At 41.4% G+C, this 24,439-nt stretch overlaps 1 long non-coding RNA gene across 1 annotated transcript; it reads left to right on the top strand.

The window, feature by feature from the left end:
• Positions 1–418: 418 nt before the first annotated feature.
• On the top strand, positions 419–1,493 carry LOC142195566 (uncharacterized). Its single transcript, XR_012715095.1, has 3 exons — positions 419–606; positions 741–784; positions 1,435–1,493. It is a non-coding gene; the product is annotated as an uncharacterized LOC142195566 (long non-coding RNA).
• Positions 1,494–24,439: the final 22,946 nt, after the last annotated feature.

Raw genomic sequence — 24,439 nt, 5'->3', positions numbered from 1 at the left:
CTCCCATGTCACCATCTGCCTGGATAGATTTGCCATTCACTTTTTTAATGTTTTATCTGTCTTCTTTCATTGCAGAGACATCAAGCCAGCAAACATAATGTTGGATAGAGATGGACACATCCGCCTTATCGACCTGGGGATTGCCCGCAATGGTGTCACCTCTTCCAGTAAAATCCGTGGAAAGGCGGGCACACCAGGTTATAAGGCCCCAGAGGTGCTTCTCCGGCAGGAATTTAATACAGCAGTTGACTGGTGGAGCCTGGGGATCGTTGTATCCAGAATGTCAACAGGATTCTCCCCATTTTACTATGACGATGACATCACCAGAGACAAGCCAAAACTTCCATCGTGGCTGGATGCCAACCTGAAAGATCTCATCCTAAACCTGCTGGAGATAAACCCTGAGGAGCGGCTGGATGTGACTAGAAACATCAGAGACCATCCATTTTTCAACACCATCTGCTGGGAGGATCTGGAGAGAAGGAGAGCACAGCCGCCTTTTATTCCATTCAAGGCCGTTCTGGAGAACGAAGACCTGCCGTGGCCGGAGAACGAAACCCTTCACCCTGAGGATGAGTTCAACTATATGTCACCAAGTTGGACCCGGTAAGATCCTCCTCTAGTGAGGATATCCATTAGAGCTTACATGTAGTGATGATCATTTCTGTTCCTTGGTCTTCTCCCTCCTGTACTTTGTTCTCATTGCTCCTGCCAGTTACTATGTCTCTTCTTCTTCTTAGTATGATAGAAAGATCTCGACTGTGAAGGAGTCCACGACCATCTGGTGAGTATCCACTATGTACACCTATATATACACACTTACATACACAGAATTTCTACTATTTTATCCACACTTTGTAAATGAATATCACATAACTGGTAAATTTTATAATAGAGAACATTTCCTCTAAATTAAAAGAAGTCTTTGGAATTGTTTTATTTACACCGATTTTCTTAACCCCTGAGATATCAGAGGTTGCACCTAGAGGAAAATCTACACCATCTCATAGCATAGATTTTCTGCATCATTTATGTCAGATTTCTGATATGAATAATAATAAATATAGCAGAGATGATGGCCCCTTCTCCTACATGCCCTCGCTCCCTTTTAAGGAAAGTGGCAAGTGCAGTACAAGATAGAAAAGTTGCAGATTTTTTTCACAAAAAAATTCTGCAACTTTTTATGCCTTGTATTCCAGATAACTTTGAGTTAGCGTCTCCTCATTTACTGTATATCTGCTATTGATAAAACTGGTTGACAACCAACACAATCTCCATTTTGCTAAATTTCTAATATACAACCATTGTAAGACATATGTGGGACCTTTGCAGAAATTTACACTATCACATCAGGATACAAGTGTCCTTATTACAGTTTCCCACTTGTCTATATTCTAAACTAGAAAACTAACATTGCCATCTTGTTCCTTGCAGGATCAGCCCGTGCCAATGCCCAGAACTCTGTGCCTCCTGACCCATGCCACTGCTGCTGTGAGACCTTGGCTGCCTACAACATCATCTCTATATACCATCTTCCTGCTGCAAATGTTCCACCAAGTCGTTACCTGGACCTTGACAATACATCCCTCAATATCTGGCCGGCATCAAACATCACCCTCTCCTGAAGATTGGCCTGTGCGACTCCAAGCACAGGCCAGGTAAGTTATACACCTCACCTATATATTCACACTACATACACATAGTATAGACACATACACGTAGATAGATATAAGTATAGAGATATGGATAGAAATATAGACACATAAATATATACATGTATAGACACAATCACATAGATAGGACAGATAGATGTAGATGTCGGCTTTGATCCTGGGACTTGTTCTGATCGCCATATTTGGGGTCAGGAAGGAATTTTTCCCCTTGAGGACAATTGGCTCATTCCTCAAGGAGGTTTTTGCCTTCCTCTGGATCAACTTAGCCTTAAATAGGTTTAGTGTGATAAATCTTTAAAATGTATAAGTAATTACTCACATAAAATAAATATAGAAAAAAAATAGGTGTAGCTTCATATTTATACAATTTAGATGAGAAAAAAAAAAAAAAAAAAAAAAAATATATATATATATATATATATATATATATATATATATATATAAAAAAAAAAAATTCTATATTAGCTATATCACAGGTAGTGTAGGTTAGGTACTGGCCTTTGATCCTGGGACTTGTTCTGATCGCCATATTTGGGGTCAGGAAGGAATTTTTCCCCTTGAGGACAATTGGCTCATTCCTCAAGGAGGTTTTTGCCTTCCTCTGGATCAACTTAGCCTTAAATAGGTTTAGTATGATAAATCTTTAAAATGTATAAGTAATTATTCATATACAATAAATATAGAAAAATAGGTGTAGTTTTGTAATATGTAGATGAGAAAAATATTTAAAAAAATCTATATTAAATAATATCGTAGGTAGTGTAGGTTTAGTGTGATAGATCTTTAAAATTGATGAGCAATTATTCATATAAAATAGATATATTTATACAATTTAGATGAGGAAAAATATAAAAAAAAAATATCTATATTAGCTATATCGTAGATAGTGTAGGTTAGGTACTGGCCTTTGATCCTGGGACTTGTTCTGATCGCCATATTTGGGGTCAGGAAGGAATTTTCCCCCTTATATAAGGATAATTGGCTCATTCCTCAAGGGGGTTTTGCCTTCCTCTGGATCAACACAGTCTTTAGTTTAATACTTAGTTTTATAATTCACACATACATACTGTATGCTATCACTAAAAATATATAGATATAGGACATAATTTATGTAGAAAAAAATCAGATAGGTAAAATAAATGCATAATCCTACATAGATAAAAAAGAAAAAAAATAAATTTAATATTATAGATTGTTAACTTGCCTTCTATTATATATTATTATAAATAGATGCATAAGAAAAATAATATAAATATAGGTTTAACATCCAAAATATTAAAGCTACATAATATATTATGTTAGTAAAAAGGTTTAGCTTTACTACCCTTTTTTTTAGGTTCAGGTTCCTAAAATATTAGTTAATATATTAGATTATATTTGTAAAAAAATATATACAAAATAATAAACACTGTGACCATAATTTTCATTACTTGATAGGTTAGGTACTGGCTCTTGATCCTGGGACTTGTTCTGATCACCATATTTGGGATCAGGAAGGCGGTTTCCCTCTTACATGAGGGTTTTCTCCTTCCTCTGGGTCAACCCAGCATAAACCCCCTCCCCTACTAACTAGAAATAAAATGTTATTTTGCCCCTTACATCTCTGTGTCTGTGTCTTCATTTTTTTTAGGATGTCCTTGTAATATTTTAATAAATGAGAAATTGTTCCTAATGTCTACCAGTCATTGCTTGATATACATATGTGGTTGGCAGTCTTTATAGGTATTTAGCACATGTACACAATAGGGTAAAAGATCATTGTATGGAGTTCAGGGCCCTTATTATATGCCTGTAGAGGGCCCAGGGTTTTTTATTAAGGCTCTACCTGTGATAAGTTTTTAGAGATCTCACCACATCTCACCTACTGACCACATAGTTACTGGTTCTCGTCCTTAAAATTAAGAATATGCACCATAAACAGGAATTGCAACCAATGGTAATAACAAAGCAGCCACTTTCTGTATACTGCAAGAAATCTGACTCCTTCAGGCAAGAAAAATACTCCAATATACATTACACAGAGTCACGGACCTTCAGGACCGGGCCCAAAAGTGCATCAAGGACCAGAACCTCGTTTTTCAAAATTGACATGTGTCAGTTTAAATGGCAAGAACTTTGAGAACCTTTAACTTACACAAGTGATTTTGGGATTGTTTTTTTTTGTAACACATTATACTTCATGTTAGTGTTAAACACTAATCAATATTTTAGTATTTATTATAAAAAAAATAGGAAATTTGAGTATAGTGAGCATTTTGACTCTATAGACGCTTCACAGATTTTATGTGTAAATGAAAAATTACTAAAATGTCACTTTATCCCCAAAGTTTTTATGTTCACAAGGGGCTAAAGGAAAAAAGCCCCCCACACAGGGGCGTAACTACCATGGTAGCAGCAGAGGCAGCTGCCACAGGGCCCGGGATACTAGGGGGCCCGGTGACAGCTGCTACCGCTGTAGATTTTTTTTTTAAATAGGGCGTTACCTGCTGGAGTAACTCCAGCATGTAACGGGCCCTATTTACTGCAGCACCGGAGGCTGCCTGAAGATGGAGAGGAGCTGCCTCCTCCACAGTCCATCTTTTAACAGTAGTGAAGTCAAGTCAGCAATTGCTGCCTTTACTACTGCACCCAAGCAGGGGCCGTCTGCTGTCCGGGCCCCTGATGCCTCCCAGCACTTACATAGTGACAGCGGGCAGGAGAAACTTCTATCTCCTGCCGCTGTCGCCAGGCCCTGTGCCGGCATCTATACTAGTAGATTGAAGAACCTGAGACATGACGTCAGTGGCGTAACTAGGAATGGCGGGGCCCCGTGGCGAACTTTTGACATGGGGCCCCCCCCATCCCAACTGACGCCGAAGACCTCGACTGACCCCCTCCTCCGCACTCTATTATGTCCCTTACTTACTTGCCCCTGCACACAGTATTAACCCCAATAGTGTCCCCTGCACACACAGTATTAACCCCAATAGTGTCCCCTGCACACACAGTATTAACCCCAATAGTGTCCCCTGCACACACAGTGTTAACCCCAATAGTGTCCCCTGCACACACAGTGTTAACCCCAATAGTGTCCCCTGCACACACAGTATTAACCCCAATAGTGTCCCCTGCACACACAGTATTAACCCCAATAGTGTCCCCTGCACACACAGTATTAACCCCAATAGTGTCCCCTGCACACACAGTGTTAACCCCAATAGTGTCCCCTGCACACACAGTGTTAACCCCAATAGTGTCCCCTGCACACACAGTGTTAACCCCAATAGTGTCCCCTGCACACACAGTGTTAACCCCTATAGTGTCCCCTGCACACACAGTGTTAACCCCTATAGTGTCCCCTGCACACACAGTGTTAACCCCTATAGTGTCCCCTGCACACACAGTGTTAACCCCTATAGTGTCCCCTGCACACACAGTGTTAACCCCTATAGTGTCCCCTACACACACAGTGTTAACCCCTATAGTGTCCCCTACACACACAGTGTTAACCCCTATAGTGTCCCCTGCACACACAGTGTTAACCCCTATAGTGTCCCCTACACACACAGTGTTAACCCCTATAGTGTCCCATGCACACACAGTGTTAACCCCTATAGTGTCCCCTACACACACAGTGTTAACCCCTATAGTGTCCCCTGCACACACAGTGTTAACCCCTATAGTGTCCCCTGCACACACAGTGTTAACCCCTATAGTGTCCCATGCACACACAGTGTTAACCCCTATAGTGTCCCCTACACACACAGTGTTAACCCCTATAGTGTCCCCTGCACACACAGTGTTAACCCCTATAGTGTCCCTCTGTGGACACCCATAAACAATTATTATACTCTGGGGTCTTTTCAGACCTCAGAGTATAATAATCGGAGACTAAATCGGGAATAAAACATTAAAAAAAAAACCCACTGTTGCTTCTTACCTGTTCCCCGGCTCCTGTGCTGTACTGTCCTCCTCTCGCGTCCTTCGTTAATGACGTCGGACGTCACATGACCCGGGAAGCATGCCGGGTTCATGTGACGTCAGAGACGTCAGACAGCAGTAGGACGGAGGCCTGGCAGGATCGCGGAGAGGTAAGTAACAGTTTTTTATGTTTATTACCTCTCCCGATCCGCCGGTCATTATACTCGGGGGTCTGCAAAGACCCCCGAGTATAATGATAGCCTCTGTGGGGCCCGCGGTGTCACTTGCCAATCCCGGCCCAGCCAGGATCGGCAAGTGAATAGGGCCCGTAACTGCCTATTGAAAAAAAACGCAGCGGTAGCGGCTGTCACCGGGCCCCCTAATGGCCCGGGCCCTGTGGCAGCTGCTACTGCTGCTACCACGGTAGTTACGCCCCTGCATGACGTCATCAAAGAGGTCCTTTAATCTACTAACTTAGACTCAGTGTCTTTTGTGGGCGGAGCTACCCGGATTGTACAGGTCAGTGTACAATGGGGGGAATGGGTTATAGGCTGTGAGGAAGAGGGGTACATGGGTGTGCAGGCTGTGTGTGAGAAAGTGTGCAACACCATTCCTTCCTTTCTCACATACAGCCTGCACACCTATGTACCCCTCCTAATCACATTCTGCACCCCCCATTCTGCCCTATGTGAGCAAGAGGAGGGAATGGGTGGTGCAGGCTGTGTGTGAGCAAGAGCGGTACATTGGCATGTAGGCTGTGTGTGAGCAAAGAGGGTGACCTGGGGGCGCAGGCTGTGTGTGAGAAGGAAGGGGGAATGGGTGGGGGCAGGCTGTGGATGAGCAAGAGTGTGGTGGAATGGGGAGTTCCCCTCTCCAGATCACCCTCTTCCTTGCACACAGCTTGCACCCCCATTTCCCCTCTTGCTTATACACACCATGCACCCCACGTCACCCTCTTATTCACAAACAGCCTGCACACCCATGTACCCCTCTTGGAGGGGGCCCCATGTCAAAAGTTCGCCACGGGGCCCCGCCATTCCTAGTTACGCCACTGCCCCCACAGTTTGTTAACCAATTTCTCCTGAACACGGCAATACCCCATATGTGGTCGTAATCTGCTGTATGGGTACATGGTGGGGCTCAGAATGGGAAGAGCAATATTTGGCTTTTGGAGGGCAGATGTGGCTGGAATAGTTTTCAGGTGCCATGTCGCTTTTGCTAAACCCCTAAAGTATCAACACATTGGAAACCCCCTAAAAGTGACCGCATTTTAAAAACTACACCTGTCAAGGAATGTATCAATGGGTATTATCATTTTGAGCTTAAAATGGTCCCCAAAAATTAATGTACAAAATGAAAATTGAAATTTTTAAAGAAATATGCCATTTCAGTGACTAAAATGTTGTGGCCACTTTGTGGCATCAGAGACCTGCACTCCTAAAACTATTAAGTGGACCATCCCGAGGGGCAAAAAATTATATATGTGGGTATATACTGATGCTTGGTTACACAGCAGGGCTCAGAATGGAAGGATAACTTCTATCATGCAGTCCCACAAGACAGTCCTCACTACTGTTCTCCATCTTCACCTGTTCCACTCCTGCATTCTCTATAGAGCACAGAGCTGTGATGCGAGACCTCGCCCTCTATGAAAAGGCCCTGCCCCTTCCTTTGATATCATACATACCTGGAGCAGCTCCATTCTACTCACACGGAGCAGGCAAGGACAAAGTGGTGACGTGGGGGCTGTGCACACCTGCTTCACCAATATATTCAACTCATCTGCGTCCGGAGTTGAATCCGGGACATACCTCCCACTGACCGGGACCACGTGACAAACCCTGAATCTGAGACGGTTGGGAAGAGAGAGTCTGGCTGTTGCTGACACCTGGAGCAGCATTACCCTGCAGCAGCTGCAGACTTTACATTATATGTGCGTGATACAAGAATAATCTAAAGTATAGTAACCTATATGTAATGTTATGTATAAGAAGGCAAATGTACGCAAGCTATGTTATGCTATTTCATCCCACTTCTGTTATGAACAAGCATTAAAGAGAACCTTTCATGGTCCGGGGCACAGGCAGTTTTATATAGTACTGGAAAGCCGACAGTAGTAGGCGCTGCTGTACAGAAGGACGTACCTGACTGACTGTCAGGAACGCCCTTCTGTCTGTAAAGAGCTATGGTACCGGGACCGATAGAGCTTTACCCAGGGCACAGATCGGGAAAGCCGACAGTGTGCTGACTTCAGCGCACTGTCGGCTTTCCAGCAGTATATAGAACTGCCTGTGCCCCGAACCATGAAAGGTCCTCTTTAAAGAAGATCTCTGCCCAATTCCACCAACTCCAACACTTTGCATAATTCCGCACTCTTCCTGAATTATCATTTCTTTTCATTTCAGCATTCAATGTTATATATACTCTCTACTGTCAGGTGGGCAGCTTCTTGCTTTCTACTCCTGTCCAGGACCACCCCCTGACGGTAGAGCTTATGTAGCATATTGGGTGCTGAAACTGACTGTACTGAATGTTTGGGAACAATGAGAAAGGAATCTAGAGGAATGGCGTCTATCGAATGATGGAAAGAGTTGGAGTGAGTTCAGGAAGTCAAAGGTCCTCTTCAAGCTTAGTATTTATTAAAATATCTTATGAGGTATTTATTAAGCTAAAGACTTACTAAATGTTTATTATGCTAAAAAAAAATATATTAAATATTTTTATTTACCATATATATATATATATCAGATTATTTAATGTTCTGATTAAGTATTACATTTATTATGAAATACTGCGTCGTGCTTTCCACTGCTTATTAAGTATAGTGTTATTTGTATAATGCTGTTTCTATGTATAATTTTATTGAGCTTTATATTTCCTTTAATGTTCTAAATGTTCTCACAATTCAACTTTCTTCATGCAGTTTTCCTGTATTCGTCTTTTCTTTAAAATAATTTTCCCTAGGAGAAAAAAATTATAGATAACCACGAAAATGTACCAAGCAATTTGTTGTACAAGAGATGTAATTTGTACAATAAGGGATGGTACAATTTCAGCATGCAAATACCTCAGACTGGAGATGAAAGAGTGACGTTCAAAGAAAATAAAATTAGTTAACTGGGATCAAAAACACTGAGATAAAAACCAACTTTTGCAGCATGCACCACTGCCCTCCAGTGGTTATAGTTAGAACTGCAGTCTTAAAATTCTTCATGCGTCATGTGACTTTTTAATTTAATATATTGTTGAGATCTTTGTATATAATTGCAGAAACCATTCAATGATGATATTAATATTTATTGGGAAATTTAGCTAATTAATGTAAGTGTACAATTCTGATAACGCTTTCCCTATAGCACATAGGTAATAAGATACTTGTTATTTGGGTAGCATTTACTGGCTGCAGTCTTTTTTTGGGGGCATAAATATGTAATCTAAGCTTTACGCTTAGCAAGGTAAGTTATGGTAGAAATAGTCTTAAACTGCACCAGTTTTATCAAATTATTGTTTGTTACATCTGGCATATTCGGGTTTATACAGTCATGTCTAACAATAGACCACTTATTAGTTGGCTTAAAAGTTGTTGCCACATTTTTGGCACACAAAGTCACAACATAGACGCCCCTTTCCCATGATGCCTTGCCGTATTCTGGTAGGCCCCACCCCTTTCTGTGCAAATTGTGCAAAAAAGTGTCTGAAACACTTGATAAATATGCACAGTATGCTGGAGAGGTTTATTTGGTGCAAATTACACCAGAATTCTGTACATGCAATTTGCTTAATACATCTCCCCAATTGTATATCGTACTATACAGAATTTCTTATTGACTTACAGGTAACACCGGGCCACAGCATTTTTAAGTCCATACTTTGTTGTAAAGAATTCTGTAAAAATACCAGGAAGAACCGGAACAACAAGCAATTGAGATGAAAGTCCAACATCCATAAAATTTGGCAACTTTATCTCATATCTATATAATTATGTTTGGATATGAAATATATGGTAGTTGCCAATTTATATGAATGGTGGACATGTCTTTCAATTACTTCCTGTGTCGGCTAGTTTCACAATACAGTGTGTTCTGATTGGTCAAACACTGCGATTACGCCATTTTCTTATGAGTTCAAAGTGCAGTCACCTGTATACTGAAGGTTCATCCACTCATGGCACTACTAAATGTATATACTTTTGGTTATGCATTAGTACATTTGCAAAAATTGTAAACTTGAAAAAGACAAAAAGGTTACTTGAGCCCCCAAATTGTGGCACCCATGACTTACAATATTTTAGACTTTTAGAATCTGTAAGACATATTTTTGATGACATTTTTTTGCAGAATTAATTGTAGTTTTTGTTTATAATTTTTTGGGGAATGTCACTTTTTGTTTAATTTTTGGAGTCAAAAGAGCAAAAAATTCCGATTTGTCCGTTTACTAAAGGAGATAAAAATTTCTAATTTTTTTTTTTTTTTTTTTAGTGCAGACATATTTGGATGCAGGGACATGTAATATGTTTAAGCTTGATTTGTGATTGCTTTACCAAAAAACAGACATTGGCAGGTACCTGAGTGCCATCAGAAGTGGAGCTATAGGTGATCAGTGAGGTGAATATGACTTAGAAAAAATATTGTTAATAAAAAGAAAAATTATATAAATAATTAATAATTCTAAACATATTTTAGAGAAAAATATTAACTAGACAAATCCTTTAAGTCTGTAAATTGAACCCTTAATTGGAACCCTCACAATTCTATAAAACTCATAGATTGTAAACTCTCATAGATTGTAAGCTCTTGTGAGCAGGGCCCGCAGTCCCATTGTGTGAATTGACTATTTCTTTGTAATGTATCTTTTTGTCTGTACTTGAAGCCTGCAAATTGTACAGCGCTGCGGAATATGTTCGCACTATATATATATAAAATGTACTTTTTATTATTATTATTATTGAACTGAACTTTAATTACCGCAGCACCCTATCAATCATTCCCACTTATGCAAATATCATTCATGTGTATACACAGTCATGTACTTTCATATTCATTACATGCTACAATAATGGAATATATATAACTGATAACCATATAATCATAACTATACATCCTGTAACTGATATAAGAAGATTCTATACGTCAGAATTGATTATTTTATACCAGAGACACAGAACTGACTGTTTTCCTCCATCTTTTCAGATGGAATTTTAGGTCTGCCTTGTGTATTGACCCAACACCATTGGGTAATAAATTTGCACAGTTTTATATTCAAAGATAACAGTGGCATTATTCCAATATATGAGAAACAAATCTTATATCAAGATACTAAGAATGTTATATTTCAAATAACTTAATAACAATAACAGTTAATAATTTAGAATTGATATATGAATATGACTCTATAGTAAATATTGTTCCCCATGCACTATACTGAATAATACACAGCATTATCATTCCTCCCTTTCAATCACTCTTCATGCAATGACATTCTAAATACATATTATTAGACTAATGCCAAGCTGCTATAAAGCAGTTAGTGCATGCCCGCCCTTACGCGCTTGGATAAGATGGCTGAAAGCATTAGGGATGAGATGGTATAATCGCAAGGACCTGTGGCTTTTTATCTCCCTGTATATTGGCATGAATATCAGCGAGCAGCTGGCAGAAACTATGTATAAGGAGCATTTCTGCATCTGTTCTAATCTGCAACTTTAAGCAAACCCAGAACTCTCATTAGAAAAGATAAAATAAACAGCCGAGCACTGCGATTCATTTACACTTCAAATAGACTTTCCGTTGGTTATTCCTCAAATAATCAAATAGCTGGTGTGTCCCTAAAGTAGTGTAAAGTGACACGCTGTGTGAAATCAATTTTCCCTTCCAAAATCATTAAATTCAGATGCTGGAGCCTCCATCCCTACTAATTCTGGGAGTCAGGCTTTTCATCCACCATTAACTTACTGAGCCTAACGGGCTGTCAGATATAATTTCCCAGGACGTAAATAATTCAGAAATTAAAAATTAATAAATAATAACAGTGTGCTCCTGGGAGAGAGACTGGGTCAATTAGGCGGCTCTGCATTCTGTTTCTTCACAGCAGGGGGGGCAACTATATTCGTAACTAGACTCTCTCCCTCCATTCCAAGCGTTGATCTGCGGCTCTTCATTACAGGATTCAGTCAGGCACAATTACCTCCATCACATTCTCCATTGCTAACTTCAAAGAAACACACATTTTCCTAGTCTTCTTTTTTCCCTTCTCCCTCTCTCTCTTGCAAAAGCCACAGCTTGATGTCCCAGAAAATTTCTTCCACGCGGACTAATTAATAAGACTTTGAGTTATCATATTCGTCTCTGTTCTTTGATGTGCTACCTTTGTCAATCATCCTCTTTAATTAGAATTCCAATGATAACTTTACTTATCTCATAACAAAATGGAAATTAAAATTTCCTGACACAGATGATGCAGGAGTTTTGCGGCTCTTCACATTGATAGGATTAAAAATAAGGAAACAGATTATTATGTTTCTCATTGTGAAAGAACATAAATAATCTGATAGAATCAAAATAAGGAGCCAAGTAATGGTATGTGCTGAAATTGAAGGGGGAGTTGCAGATACGTGTTAATTACCCCTGTAGACAGTAATTGAGATACACAAATCCGCCCTCTCCGCTTTATACATACATTAGAATTGGCATAATTGTACTGATAATTTTATGCGTTAAACTAATTGGATGTTGCTTACTTTAAGCAGCATGATTCCTAAACCCTAAGTATATTTAGGAAATGCAAAAACCCAGTGGAATTCATCATTCTCAATTCTCCATTTTTAATTGTTGATGATTCATGGACTGTACTTCTCCACATGCTATGCATAACATTACAATATTCAGGGTAAAACACAAAAATTGATAATATTTTATATTATAGTAGAATTTAAATTAGATTGTTTTATATTAAAGGGGTTGTCCAGGAATTACAGATTTTTGCTAGGAGGGCGGAGTAGGTAAAAATAAAGCTCACCTGTCCCTGGCGCTCCAGTGTCCCAAGCTTCTGTCTGGTCCAGTGTTGTACGGGGGCGGGCAGAACAAGCTCCCTGGGACCACTGAACCAGACAGCGACCTGGGATACAAGAACGTCAGAGACAGGTGAGTATGCGGGTTTAGGGGGTTTATCACCTATCCCTGGCGCTCCAGTGTCCCAAGCTTATGGCTGGTCCAGTGTTATCTGGAGGTCAGCAGAACAAGCTCCCTGGGACTGCTGAACCAGACAGCGACCTGGGACACAAGAACGCCAAGGACAGGTGAGTAAGGGGGTGTTTGTTTTTTTTAACGTTCCCCAACCTCCTGACAAAAATTTGTTAACCCCTTTAAATTGTAAAACAATGTAAATAATTATGACGCCATATTTAGTTTATTTTATTTATAATATTCTATATTATGTAGAATATAAGTATTGCAGAAAGTTACAGTCTATAATTTAGGCACTTAATATTTTAGGGTTGGATTACATGTTATGATAACAAATAGGATAATGCAATATGAATACTTGTGTTACCATGGAAGAAGGACATATCTTTACATGTGATGATTATTTGATATTCAATTTGCTGACCTTGCGATACAAAAATTAGCATTTACAATTTCAAAATTGCTCCACTATTGTATTCAACACCGTGTCCAAAGTATACAAATAGAGTTGAAGTCACTGCCTGTCAATCATAACAGCAGGACAGCACCCACCAATTGATGCCGGGCGGCTGAGGGGGGCCCCTGTTGGCACGATGTTTAAAGCAGCCCTGACTGTCATTGGTTTATGTACAACCAACCAATAATTGTGCATGGCCAGCTTTACTTTACATTTTATAACATCTCTTGCTGCCACTTACCCAACCCAAATTGACACTTATATAAACATATCTAATTCTTGTTTTCAATGTTGAGCCAGTCTGATTGTCACTGATTGTTTCTTTTTTTAGGGAAAATTGGTGAATGTGTTATATTTTGGGGGTTTTTAACTTCCTTTGAAGAAACAAATTTATACAATTTACCCAATTTGCCTTCATTGCCATGTCTGTTTCTAACCATATTAAGCAAATAGTGACATTAACATTCACCCTTTGTATCTTAGTAAAGGAATGTATTGAGTTCTGTGTTAACATTCTTTAGTATCTGATCAGATTATAATAATAATTATATATTTTTACTTGTATTATTTCCTTGTAATGTTATTGTGTGTATGATGTCTCAGAATATTTTGTACATACTATAGGCAATTGAGGACTAGAAAAAGAGCAACAAATAGTGTCTACTTGGCAGGGGAGAAACTTGTGGTGGTGCAGAGGGTGCAGTCGCACCCAGGCCCAGGAGCCTTAGGGGGCCCATAAGCACTGGCATCAGTATTGAGATTGCAGCTTCCATCTGGCCCATAAACCAAGGAGACCCACAGATTACAATAACCACACTAAGGTGGATTAAACTCCTTAGGACCCGTAAACCATCACTATCAGGAATTTGCTGTAAGGATGAGGTAGGGGGCCATGGACAAAAGATTACTCCCGGACAAACAAGACTTTGGTTACGTCACTGCTCCTTGGTTATAATGACCAAGACATAACAAGCGATCCCCTTTAAACCGATTCTTCCCTGAATTATACCGTGAATTGCACAACTAGTGAAAGCAGTGTACAGATTTCAGTTCTCAATAAAGGAAAAGAAAAGAGAAAATCAGGCTTTAAGGAGCCAAATTTTGTTAAAGTATATTACAAAATGTATTAATGACACAAATGCTCCTGGAAAATCATAAGCTGTTAGAACATTTAGTTACTCTTTAATCATCTTTGAACATAGATCAAGCATTGCAGATGTTTCTGTCTAAAGAGTTTCTTCAAGATGGTGGGCCAAGACAGTGAAAAGATTTTTCAGGAAGCCAAAGAGTTAAAGCAGTGAGAGAACTGTCATTGATTAATGCACACATCTGACTGGTGACCCTGCTGTGAGTGCACCTACTAAAACAGATGAAAGGAAAAATCTTGACAGGTGAGTGTGTGAAATCATCTCACTGCTCCTGGAAAAGAATTAATTGAGAGGAAAACTGGGACACGAAAACAAGATGTAGAGAAAACAGGTTCTCAGAGCAATGAATAAGATACTTACATTCACAGTATTAGCATCAGTGATCGATCAGGGAAGGAAATTAGTCCGGGTTCAAGTTATAGCTTTAGAATACCTAACAGCATTATGCTTCTATATTCTGTACTGTATCACCATGATGTGGATAATATAACTATTTTATAAAAACATTATACCTAGTCTACATGCAAGAGTGATCATCCTTCAAAGGACTGTAAGGTTCCTTGGTGTCCTCTTCAAGTCATGCACTCCCTGGTCTGTGAATGGCCTCAACATTGACCCCTGGGTGCATGACTGGAGGCCTGGCTACTCCAAAGTGCCATTAGTAAAAAAGGGTTTTTCGAATGACATTCTCTCTTTAAATCGCTTGCGGTAGATGGAGCATGTTACAGATTTTGCATTGGGTTCTAAGAACTCAAATTACGCCTCAGAATAAAGAGCTATATGAAGCTATCTTACTTATGCCTTCAGATACGCAAAAGTAGTTGCCAATATTTGTGTTGGTATAATAGTTTTATACTGTGTAAGTTTATGTTGCACAATGAAAACAAAATACATTTTTCATGTTTTTACTGTGTAAAAGCAGTAAAACATGAAAAACTATATAAATTTGGTATTGCTGTAAATGTGCTGACCCACAGAATAGCGTTAACATGTTATATTCCAAGTCACAAATGAATCCCTGTGATACACTGTTGCATGCTAGTTATAAATCTGTCACATTTTACTATTCGACTAACTCAACCCTTATGATGCCTACATTGATTTAATTATGAGAAAGTCATGTTCTTCGGTGTAACCATTATGATGTCATTCTTGACACTCACTCAGATATCGCAGTTATTGTGCTAAACAGGGTCAGCGTCAGCATCCGGCAAACCTGGAAAAGTGCTGGGGCCCAAACCACCTGAGGGGGCCCACTGAGCTGTCGGGTGCTAACTGTGTGGGAAGCTGAGGCACAGAAGGACTCCGTGCTGCAGGTAGATGATAGTGAACTTAAAAAGGACCTTTCATGGTCCGGGGCACAGGCAGTTCCATATACTGCTGGAAAGCTGACAGTGCGCTGAATTCAGCGCACTATCGGCTTTCCCAGATCTGTACCCCGGGTAAAGCGCTATCGGTCCCAGTACCGTAGCGCTTTACAGTCAGAAGGGCGTTTCTGACAGTTAGCCAGGGATGCCCTTCTGCCCAGCAACGCCTATCGCGCTGTACTGTGGAGCGGGGAGGAACGCCCTTCTGACTGGAAAGCGCTACGGTACCAGGACCGATAGCGCTTTACCCGGGGCACAGATCGGGAAAGCCGACAGTGCGCTGAATTCAGCGCACTGTCAGCTCTCCAGCCATATATAGAACTGCCTGTGCCCAATCTGATGAAAGGTCCTCTTTAAGGACCTGTGATGATGTCATGTGTGGGCGGAGCTACACAGGATCGTACAGAACAGTGTGAAGTTACACCAGAATATGAATCGGCTGGGAACAGTGTAATGGAAGGTGAGGAGAGAAGAGACAGCGTGTGTGAGTAAGGGGGCAGGCATGGGGGTGCAGGCTATGTGAGCAAGAGGGGGAAATTGGGGTACAGGCTGTGTGAGAAAGAGGAGGGAATGGGGGGTTCAGTCTCTGGGGGATGGGCACTGTGAGCATATAATACTGTGGGGCGGTAACTGGTGAGCACATAATAGTACTTGGGGGCCACTGTGGCACACGTAACAATCTTTGGGGGTCACTATGGAGCACTAATACTGTTTGGGGGCTACTGTGGAGCACGTAATACTGTTTGGGGGTCACTATGGAACACGTAATACTGTTTGGGGGCTGCTGTGGAGAATGTAATACTGCTTGGGGGTCAATATGGAGCACGTAATACTGTTTGGGGGCCACAGTGGAGCACGTAATACTGTTTGGGGGTTACTATGAAGCACGTAATACTGTTTGGGGTCTACTATGGAGCATGTAATACTGTTTGGAGGCCACTGTAGACTACGTAATACTGTCCCAGTATTGTTTACATGCCATTGTGGGTACTAAAGCTTTATCCCTTTCAAGTATCTGAGATATCGCTTCAGCGCCCGTAACCGCAACTATCAAGAATTTGCTCAATGCCTGAGCGTGTAGGTGGTAAATTTGAGCAATAAATACTAGTCTTCCATTTCAAAATTCACATAATGTGTATATATATGGAATGTTAAAAACCTGTAGACATAATGATAGGTCAGGTCCGTGCTACCCACATTGAAGACCCTAAGAACCGAACGTCTCGACGCGTTTTGCCTGGTGTCAGGCTTCCTCAAATTTACCACCTGCACGCTCAGGCATTCTATTTATGATCTATGTTGATCACATTGATTGATCATTATTTTATATAGGGTACCTTTATTGTACAGTGTGTGCATGGCTGCTCAATATTGACTGTGCATTGTGACTTTATTACATTTGTCTGTGCTCCCTACTCTATTGTATTTCAATTGAGTACATTCACCTATGTTGTGTACTACTAGATGAATGAATCTTCACCTGATATATGCAAATCAGATACCTTTTTTATGGTTTATTTCCATATTAATTGCGAAGGACAGAAGAACACAGGATTATAGTACTAGGTCCCATGCTATATAGTGTCCGTAGGTCCCATACTGTATAGTGCCCCAAGCCTGCACAGTACTCACTTCTCTTATGAATCCCTGCTTCTTTTATGGTCCTGGCCCCTATGCTATAGTGATACTAGCCCACAGAAGGGTGGGGAGTCCTAAGAGAGGTAAGTACTGAGAATTGTACTCACCAGTCAATCCTAGGCCTCACTACTAATGGAAGCGCTCATTGGTTACCAGTTCACTGAATCATCATTGTAATGGTCTTTCCAAGAAATTATGCATTTCTGTCTTTAAGCATGATTGGATACATTTTTCTACAATCCGCTGGCGGGACCAGCCAGCGTTAACAAGGGGGCGATTTTATCCATGGAAATGCCCACTTGTCCACATTCCTGTTGGACAGGGCCAACTTACAGTGGACAGGAAGAAGACCCTTGAGGTACTGCAGAGCTTACAGAACAAAGAAAGTGGACATGCACCTAGCCAGCATAGTTGGATTAGAGACCTGTATCTGCTCTGCAATTTTTTTTATTGCTTTATGTGCAAAAATGTACAACAACTTAGAGTTCTCTGCTCAATTTACCACTTTTCCAGGAAGTGAGTAGGGCATAGGTGAGGCTTAGTGAGATAGGACGTGGCCTCCCACTGTCCATAAGGTTTCATTTCTGGTGTAAATTATGACTTGGATCTATGTTGTTCCTAGCCGTTATAGATATTACCTTCTGGCATATGGAGAACCAATGATGTGTCTAATATTTTAATGGGATCTCAATGCCCAGGACATGGGGCATCAAGACTGGTTCCATTTAAGAAAATGATCAAGTAGTTGTAGTTTTATGTTTACATGTCTAGCGAGCATGGCCATCCTTGGAAGAGTATCAAAAAGCAAGGCTAAGGACTCGGTGAGGATAATGAGGATCAGGTCACACAATGTCATCTTTGTTGGGATGATAATTGAGAACTCTCAATAGGTTATTTGTGGGAGTCAAGAAGATCTGACTAGTGTGGATCACAGTGAATTATTCAATACTCTCATCAGTGGCTTAACTACCACCATAGCAGCAGAGGTAGATGCCACAGGGCCCGGGACATTAGGGGCCCGGCGACAGCTGCTACCGCTGCTATCATTATACTCGGGGGTCTTTTCGGAACCCCGAGTATAATGATTGGCGGATCGGGAGAGGTAAGAAACATAAAAAACACTGTTACTTACCTCTCCACGATCCTGCCAGGCCTCCTTCCTAGTTGTCTGACGTCACATGAACCCGGCCTGCGTCCCAGGTCATGTGACGTCCGACGTCTTTGAAGAAGGACGGCAGCGGGGGCCGACAGCGTAGGTGTCGGGGGACAGGTAAGAAGCAGTAGTTTTTTATGTTTTTATTCCCCCAGGTCTCCGATTATTATACTCTGGGGTCTGAAAAGACCCCAGAGTATAATAATTGTTTATGGGTGTCCACAGTGGGACATAATAGTGTGTGCAGGAGCCACTATTGGGGATAATACTGTGTGCAGGGGCCACTATGGAGGATAATACTGTGTGCAAGGGCCACTATGGGACATAATACTGTGTGCAGGGGCCACTATGGGGGATAATACTGTGTGTAGGGGCCACTGAGGGACATAATACTGTGTGCAGGGGCCACTATGGGGGATAATACTGTGTGCAGGGGCCACTATGGGGGATAATACTGTGTGCAGGGGCCACTATGGGACATAATACTGTGTGCAGGGACCACTATGGCGGATAATACTGTGTGCAGGGGCCACTATGGTGGATAATACTGTGTGAAGGGGCCACTATGGGGGATAATACTGTGTGCAGGGGCCACTATGGGGGATAATACTGTGTGCAGGGGCCACTATGGGGGATAATACTGTGTGCAGGGGCCACTATGGGGGATAATACTGTGTGAAGGAGCCACTATGGGGCATAATAGAGCGCGCAGGAATGCGTAGGAGGGGTTGGTCGAGGTCTTCGGTGTCGGTTGGGCCCCATGTCAAAAGTTCACCACGGGGCCCCGCCATTCCTAGTTACGCCACTGACTCTCATTTATTATCTCCCAATAATCCTATTGTAGATGGTTTGGTGAATGAAGGTAATTTCGTCCATATATTTTCTCTGATAATTCCATCAATGACACGCGCTAAGTGGGATTTCATGAATCAATGCACCTGAATAAGCTAACGTTACCTCACCGATGGGCCCCGAAATATTGCGTCCCATTCAGATTAGTCTAAAATGATTTAATATAATGAGAATTCCCATAACAAAAATTCACCAATCACACAAAACAAAGAGTAAAGCTCTCATGGCCATAGACATTACAATTTGTGATAAATTTTTGACCAATTTTTGCCCCAGATAAATTGATGTATATGGTGGAAGCCCACAGCAGGACTCTTCCAAATGTAGCGACTTATTTCACTTCAATGGGATCCCAAATATACTATAGTAGGGCTGTAGTTTCTAGGGATTAACTTCTAAACAGGCCACCAGGAACAAATTGCCGCATCACTAGCCAACCAGGAACCAGGGGTATTCGGAGAGACATTTTTAAAAATACCATGAAGACTATGCCATAGGGCAGTTGAAATTTAATCGCTGGCCCACTAGGAACCAAGTATCGTTGCATGGGCCCACCAGGGACAAGACACTGCATTAATGAGTTGGAGCATTAAAGAGCTGGTCAACAGGGTCAGGACAAAGCATCACATGGCCAACAGGGTCAGGGCAAGGCTGACAGGGACAATACAAAGGCTCATAAGGCCAATAGGGACAGGACATAGTGAGCTACAAAGACTGTCCGGATTACCAGCAGGGTCTTGAGTACTGGATGAGCATGGTTCCAAAAACAAATTCATCAAACAAAATCAATAAATGAGAATAAGGTTCTGCAAAAAAGCAAAAAGAAGAAAAGCAGGGCACTCACCCAAAGCGTCACTAAAAGGTTGCAGACTTTATTAAATCTTCATTAAAACATCAATGTACAGCGAAGGAGGTATGCCTGGAAACAGAGCAGCGGCGAGCATTTCGTGTCTTAGAGGCACCTTATCAAGTTTGCTATGAATTACAACAGGCATGTTCACAGGTATATATATATATATATATGTACAAAACCACCAATCAAAATCATCGTGGACATCAAACAGTTAATAAAAACACTACTAAGGCCTCCAATGAAATTTGTCCAAATAGACACACCTTTACACATAACTCCTCCTTCTATCGGACCAGAAAGAAGGCTACAATAAATATCTCAGCATTTACTGAGGCGGACCTGAATGAAGAGAGCAATAATACAATCCTCCACCAATCGCTGACAACTTAAACACAGAGCGGCTCTCTCCTGCGCTGGTTTAGACCTCTGCGTCTCAGCACAGGTGACTTCATCACGCCTCCTGTGCTGAGACGCAGATAAATCACTCTGTAAACTGGAGGTCACTGCTGTATTTAAAGGGTAACTCCAGAAATGATTCTTTTTTTCTGTACTATTAATAAAACATAAAGTGTGACTTATATATACAAGGAATCTATATAATGACTGAAGAATTCCTGACCACTGTTTATGAATTTCTTATGTATGGAACAAGACATCAAACAAAGAGTTTGCATCTAAATGAAGCTAAAAAACAAGGAATAAAAATGGTAGTAATCAGAAATATTATTATTGCCAAATATTGCTTCTATTGGATGGCAGGCATGGTGCAGAAGGTTCCAGCAGGCAGAGAGCGCAATGGTGGACAAACGAGCAGAGGCAGCACTTTATGATGGACAAAGAAGCAGAGGCAGCAGAGTTACATGGACAAAAAAGCAGAGGCAGCTCTATAAGATGGAAAACGCAGCATAGGCAGCAGTGTAAGATGGACAAAGGAGCAGAGGCAGCGGTGTTAGATGGACAAAGGAGCAGAGGCAGCGGTGTTAGATGGACAAAGGAGCAGAGGCAGCGGTGTTAGATGGACAAAGGAGCAGAGGCAGCGGTGTTAGATGGACAAAGGAGCAGAGGCAGCGGTGTTAGATGGACAAAGGAGCAGAGGCAGCGGTGTTAGATGGACAAAGGAGCAGAGGCAGCGGTGTTAGATGGACAAAGGAGCAGAGGCAGCGGTGTTAGATGGACAAAGGAGCAGAGGCAGCGGTGTTAGATGGACAAAGGAGCAGAGGCAGCGGTGTTAGATGGACAAAGGAGCAGAGGCAGCGGTGTTAGATGGACAAAGGAGCAGAGACAGTGGTGTTAGATGGACAAAGGAGCAGAGGCAGCGGTGTTAGATGGATAAAAAAGCAGAGGCAGCACTTTATGATGGACAAAGGAGCAGAGGCAGCTCTATAAGATGGAAAACGGAGCAGAGATAGCAGTGTTAGATGGACAAAGGAGCAGAGACAGCTCTATAAGATAGAAAATGGAGAAGAGGCAGCACTTTAAGATAGACGAAGGAGCCGAGGGGGCACTGTAAAATGTCCACAGTGTAAGTGGAGGATTCTCTTGGATACTGAACAAAGAATAATTTTAACATTGCAAACGCAGGCATGATAAAAAGTCACATCCGGTATCTTAGGTCAAATCCAGTGTAAAAGTTAAATCCAGGGTAAAAGTCAAGTCCAGTAAAATCCAATCCAACTATAGGAGTAGGGAAGGATGTGGGGGTCTTGGCAGGTAGTAAATGACCTCACATTCCCTGAATCCATAAGGACCATTCATCCTCTTCATTCAGTGAGTTTCAATTCGATTGTGCCAGATTCAATAGTTTGTCGATTGGGATTTTCTGAAGAAACAGCATATGCATATGGCCAGAATCACAACTCCGAGCAGCAGCCACTTGCCAATTTCATTTATGGTTTCTTTTACGACACTTTTGGACCTGGTTGAGATCTTCCATGTTGGCTGTCCTGGTCTGATGATCATCTTCTGGGTGCAGAGTCACAGAGATTGGTTTGGCCTGGAGTCTTCTTGCCAAGAGAAAGCAGATGACAATGAAGATGAACATGATGTTCTTATCTGTTCAGTGCCCCAAAAAGGTCCTCAAGGATCGAAAGTTTTTTCCTCGGGTTTGGGGCTTCAAAAACTCTTTAGAAGTACTGAAACAATAAGAGAAGACATTATAGATCAAAGGATAATACCACCGTACAATGGAAAAATACTGACTGGTATAGGTTTTGGGTATATCTCACACTAGTTTTCTGGCATGATTTATAGTAAACTTGACAGGTTGAAGTCATATCTATCTACTATATCTATCGATTGTGTATATGTTTTATATATATTTTTATATCTATTTATACATCTATCTACCTATTCTATCTATATATTGCATATATATATTTAAATATCTATCTCATATAGATACAAAAATAGTTTTATATAGCAGCACCAGAAAAGACCTGATGTCATGTGTGAGCGGAGCTACACAGGATCGTACAGAACAGTGTGAAGTTATACAGGAAGATGAATCTGCTGGGAACAGCATAATGAAAGGTAAGGAGGAGAGAAGAGACAGCATGTGTGAGCAAGAGGGGGAATTGGGGTACAGGTTGTGTGAGTAAAAGGAGGGAATGGGGGTTCAGCCTGTGGGGGGATGGGCACTATGAGCATATAATACTGGGGGGGAATCACTGGTGAGCACATAATACTACTTGGGGACCACTGTGACACACGTAACACTCTTTGGGGGTCACTAAGGAGCACATAATTCTGTTTGGGGGTCACTATGAAGCACGTAATACTGTTTGGGGACTGAACTGAACTTGAATTGTTTTGTAAAGAGGAATGGTCCAAAATCCCTTCATCCAGGAACTGATTAAAAGCTACAGGAAGCGACTAGAGGCTGTTATCTTTGCAAAAGGAGGATCTACTAAATATTAATGTCACTTTTCTGTTGAGGTGCCCATACTTTTGCACTGGTCAAATTTTGGTTTAATGCATATTGCACATTTTCTGTTAGTATAATAAACCTCATTTCAATCCTGAAATATTACTGTGTCCATCAGTTATTAGATATATCAAACTGAAATGGCTGCTGCAAACACCGAAATATTTAGAACTAAAAATGATTAAGATTAATAGGGGTGCCCAAACTTTTTCTTAGGACTGTATATGGAAGCATAACTATGTTCTTGTTATGAGAATCTATAACTCTTTTGATGCATTCCATAATTTTATTTGCCTTGGCAACAGCTGCCTGACATATCGCTTCAGTGCCTGTAACCGCAACTATCAAGAATTTGCTCTAGGAAGGGGGTAGGGGGACCCAGACAAAAGTTTGCATCTTGTCCTACAAGACTTTAGTTATTAATATATCTTACTAACTAGATCACCTGTGCTGATACACAGACGCCCTGCGCTGACGCTGGGTTCACACTAGCGCCCGAACTCGGTTTTCAGGTTTCCATCTTCTGCATGCAGAAGACGGAAACCTGTCAGACCGGGTCCGGCCGTGAGCGCCAGTGAGCGTTTTATGCTCTCCGCCGTGAAACTGTCAGAGCGCATAAAACGCTCACCGGCGCTCACGGCCAGACAGGTTTCAAACCCATTCAAATGAATGGGTTTGAAAGAGTCCTGCAGCTTTCCGTCTCCTGCTCTGTTTTGTGTCGGAAACGGAAACCTGTATGAACGGAGACTGGGCGCAGATGTGAACGAGCCCTTAGACGTAAAGGAGGCGACGGGTCCGTTCATCTGGATCCCAGGTAGATGAGTATAACTAATTTGTTTTTTGTTTTTTTTTAACTTAATCAGGGCTAGTGTTAGACAAAGTGGGGCCCTGAACGGAATACCGATTGCAGATGTGAACCAGGCCTTAGGAATCAAAGGTTGAAGATGCTAAAATGAGTCCACTGAAAGACTGAAGGACTATGGAACCTGCACATTTCATGCAGTAAGCAAGGTCAATACATCCTACTTCACTGCACGTGCTTTACACTTTGGGCACATGTGGACCTGAGCTTCACTGCATGCAGAGATTGTGTGCCAGAGTCCATCAAAAGACTCATCTCAGAGGACTCTAGGCATCTTTAAGTTTTGATACCTTTTACAATTAAACTGTCTGATAATGATAAAAGTGCAGTGTCATAAGGAAAAATAGTCTTAGTTGCCCATAGCAACCAAACCCATCACAGCTTCCATTTTTCATAGGCATTATAAAATGGAAGCTTTGCTATAATTGGTTA

The sequence above is a fragment of the Leptodactylus fuscus genome, chromosome 1, assembly GCF_031893055.1.
Source record: "Leptodactylus fuscus isolate aLepFus1 chromosome 1, aLepFus1.hap2, whole genome shotgun sequence".
Lineage (NCBI taxonomy): Eukaryota > Metazoa > Chordata > Amphibia > Anura > Leptodactylidae > Leptodactylus > Leptodactylus fuscus.
The sequence above is the reverse complement of the archived record's forward strand: the minus strand, read 5'-3'. Positions and strand labels throughout refer to the sequence as shown.